Source organism: Nomascus leucogenys, chromosome 9, assembly GCF_006542625.1.
Source record: "Nomascus leucogenys isolate Asia chromosome 9, Asia_NLE_v1, whole genome shotgun sequence".
In the NCBI taxonomy this organism is placed as follows: Eukaryota; Metazoa; Chordata; class Mammalia; order Primates; family Hylobatidae; genus Nomascus; species Nomascus leucogenys.
Window position 1 is genome coordinate 111,396,008 of NC_044389.1, and position 4,288 is coordinate 111,400,295.

The 4,288-nt window shown below is 39.1% G+C and overlaps 1 long non-coding RNA gene across 1 annotated transcript; it reads right to left on the bottom strand.

The window, feature by feature from the left end:
• Window positions 1-2,582: 2,582 nt before the first annotated feature.
• LOC115836654 lies at window positions 2,583-3,351 on the bottom strand. Its single transcript, XR_004031650.1, has 2 exons — window positions 3,062-3,351; window positions 2,583-2,818 (listed from the first exon to the last, which is right to left on the bottom strand). It is a non-coding gene; the product is annotated as an uncharacterized LOC115836654 (long non-coding RNA).
• Between the last annotated feature and the right edge of the window lie 937 nt (window positions 3,352-4,288).

Sequence of the window (4,288 nt, forward strand, 5' to 3'; positions counted from 1 at the left end):
CTATATGCCAGACATCGTTCTAATTGTTTTGAGTATATTAACTGATTCTATCCTTACGAGAAATCTAGAAGTTTTTGTTTATTTTTTTTTAATTTGGGGAGATGAAAAACCAATACAAATACAGTAATTACTATATGCCGGATATTGTTCTAATTGTTTCCAATATATTAACTGATTCTATCCTTACAAGAAATACAGGAGGTAGGTGCCATATCTTGCATAAGTAAACTGAGGCACAGGGAACTGAAGTATGAACTGGTGAAGCGGGGATCCGAACCAAGCCCTTGACTTGAGAGTCTTTCCCATCTCCGAGGAAGTGTCGCCCTCAACAAATACTAGAAATAGTTGGGTTGGCAACTTAGTGCTTCCATTATCTCCATGTGGCTGAAACACAGTTGGCAAATTGTCAAAAAAGGTAGAGAAATGTTCAATTACATGTGAGATTTGTGCATATGTGTGTGTCTTGTGAGTGTATTATTTTGCTGGGGGAAGAAAAGAGCACTAAATTACTTAGCTTGACAGTTAAAAATACAAATAATATTAACAAATAACATATGAGTGTGTATGTAAGATGGCTCTCAAATGAAAGCTTTCTTTCAGTGTGAATATAAGTATTATAGAAGTGTTGCATTATGAATGCCTTATTTGGTCAGGGTGAGACTGAGTTCTTTTAGAGTGGGATTTTCCCCTGGGTAATTGTAAACCACTAGTCCCAATTGTGAGCCCTGGTGGACTTGACAAGATGTGTGGCTCCAATTTTCAATTTAACACAGTTGGGTCAAATCCAGGAAATGTAGAAATGCTATTTTCCATGAAGCTGAGATTGAAGACATTCCTACCCATGCAGTTTTAAAACAAAGTGAAAAATATCAGACAGTTTCACGTTTACTCTAGCTCTAGATATGAATGCTTTACAGTATAAGAGAGCTAGAGATACAAATGCATATGAACATAAGTACCTTTAAAATTAAGTATGAGTTTTCCAGAAAGTATTTAGGTATAGCAGGAATACAAGAAAAAAACTGAGGCCACACTATAATCTATACAAATTGGGGAGAAAAAAGGCGGTGCCATGCTGTTGTGGACCTGTATTGATGAGAGGGTAGCTGGCATGTTGGAATTCTGTGGCACAGATTTAAACACCTATGAGTCCCATAACTTTTAAAGATATATGGGGTCTGCCGTATACACTGGACCAAGCAGGATGCCCTAAGAGAGCATCAGTAGCAAGTCCAGCCACTGCTGTGTGGTTAGCGACAGCATCCATGCTTCGAGGGGAATACTAAGCTGCAAAGCAGGAACTTCCATGGGGAAGTCCCGCGAAGCGAGCAGAGTGGGGCCTGTGTTTTCCTGCTTTTAATAGAGTAGCTTATCTCTGCCCCATTGTCCTCAGCCTATAATTTGTAAACTTGCTTTTGCTGATTGTCGTTGGCTATAAAATGGACTCCTGCTGGAAACGGTCGATCGAACTTCTGCCTGCCTTTGACAAGCAGCTAACTAATTAAGTGACTAGTTTGTTTTTAATTAAAAATCATAATTCAACAACTAAACAATCTCAAAAAAATGACTTGAAAATTCAGAAAGTAGTTTGATTTTTTTAAAACCTGTATATATTTTATGTACTGGAGGAAGGAGGAGGGAATTGTTTATTTAAATGTCGTTTTTCTGAGAAGGATGTCACAGTAAAGTTGGTGTAGTTTTCAAATCCCTCATAGAGGAAAAACTTAAACAAATGGTTTACTATTACTCAATAGGTCAGTCTATTTACAAAGCTATTAACAGTTATCAGCAGACTTAATACATTTTTAAGAGATTTAATAAACAATTGGAAATTATTAATTTGAACAAGTTTAAAAATCAGTTTTACAGATGTATAACTGATGTTAGAATAACTAACAAAGATTCAATTATATGTGTATAGAATACAATTTTATTAAGTATATAAAACATCTATAAGAGGAATATAGGTAAGACAATTTATGCCCATATCATGGGCAATCTTCAATTCAATATAACAGATATTTAAGATAGATTCAGCTCAAAGTTTTATTAATTAGAATAAAAAAGTTAAAATGTGTTTAATACTAAATGACATCATTAATTCAACCAATTTAGTACGTATTGCTGAAAACTGTTAACTAAATATACTAATTGTTTTGTGATTCTGTACAACTTCACTGAGTGAGGTCTCTTAAACTTTTAACCTTCTTCACTTTCTTCAAAGACTATAAATCATGATATTTTTTAGTAATTTTTAAATTTTTACTTAATCTTTTTAATTTTAAATTTAATCCAATAGCAAGAATGTTTTCTGAGGGTGCAAATGAAAAAGAACTGTGTGATATGCACATTTATTGAAACAAAGATGAATAAACCCAGTGGCTTCCATACACAAGATAATAATCTGGTCTGCAGAAATTGGCAACCTAATATAAAATAGAGCTGATGATAATTTCACAATAGGGATTTCAATGTTTTGTGAATATCTATCTATAATTCTAAACAGTTTTTGACCACAGTCAAGAGAAAATAAGACCTGATTTTAGAAATGGTTCTTACACATAATGAAAACTTGTTTGACATCTATTAAAGGAGCATTTATTAACTGCCTCTGGATGAGGTGGAGACTGGCCCTGGAATGTAGATATGACAGTGACAAGTGTGGTCCTATCACACGAAGGACAGTCATACAGAGGAAGGGTGAGATCCAATGCCAGCATCTCAGCACCACTTCCTCTGCTCCAAACCAAGAAACAACCACCCAGCTTCCTTCTCAGGAATCTCATCCACGTATCTCAGACAGAGGGATCAGGTGTTGCTGAGGAGGAGGGATACACAGAATTCAAACACAGATGCATTTAATCCTTCTCAAAGCCTTTCCTATGAGTACCTATGGTATGACGGCTGGTTGTCCTCAAGAGCTACTCTAGAAACCATCTTTGGATCTCAGAAACTACTAGGGACTCAGCCGGCCCCATTCTCCCCTGCTACCCTCCTGCAGACATACATCCTTGGATCAGACACTTAGTTTTCCCTGGACTGAGGGTGATGTAATACTTACCTCGTTTCATTAAACTGATGACTTGCTGATACAGCATCAAAAACACAAGCCACTACAGTGAACCCTTCTTAGTCCTGGGCGGAGAGCCGTGCATTGTACGTGGGTTAGCTCCTTTCGTCCTCAGAATAGTCCATGAAGTAGATAGTAGCATCATCCTCATTTTAGGTTGGCAGCTGGAGTTCACACGGCTTAAATAAATAATGTGCCCCAGACTGCACCACGCGTGAGTGAGCAAGTGGAAGCACACCAGGGCGGCCTCTCTCCGGGTCTTGGAGTGTCACTGTTACTCCCATTCAGAGGCTACAGGACAAGCCCTGGCAGCATCCTTGGGGCATAACAGCTGCTCAGAAGAATCCTTGTAATCCCACCCTCTGAATGAGGGATTACTGGAGCGGCTCAGGATGAGCAGGAGGCCTTCCGAACTGGTGTTGGTCTGAGCCAGTGAGCCTTGGGAGCACTTTAGGTAAACTCCGGAATATCATTTTTTTTTGTTTGGTTGGTTTTTATTTTTTTCTTTTTTCTTTTTCTTTTTTTTTTTTTTGTTTCTGAGACATGGTCTTGCTGTGTTGCCATGGCTGGAGTTCAGTGGTGCAATCACGGCTCACTGCAACCTCAACCTCCATGGCTCAAGTGATCCTCCGCCTCAGCCTCCCAAGTGGCTGGGACTAGGGGTGGATGCCATGATGCCTGGCTAACTTTAAAATTTTTTTGTAGAGACAAGGTCACACTATGTTGCCCAGGCTGGTCTCAAACTCCTAGGCTCAAGCAATCCTTCCACCTCAGCCTCCCAAAGTGCTGGGATTACAGGTGTGAGCCACCACACCCAGTTACTTCAAAATATTTGACAGCACCTGTGCCCATGACATCTTAGGGCACCACCCTCCCCGACAGACTCCCTGATACAGGCATGAGATGTCTAAGGGTTTATTTTCCACCTGCCAGCTGTGTGATAGCCTAGCTTTCCAGAAACGCGGCCTCCCGTCGTGATGTTGTGTGTCTTTTCTAAACTGTTCCATTCATGTCAGCTCTGGTTGTCTACAGACCTTTATTTTTCTGCCTCTATAAAGATTCTGTCTTTCCCAGTGGGATTCTCAGAAAATGTCTTCTCTCTTTTTCAAGACTAGCCAGACACTTGTCTTCAGAAAAAAATCTCCTTTCAACTGATTTCAAATAATGCTTTATACTTTGATAAGCATCTTTAAAAGAAAGACATAAACTTGCCTCCAG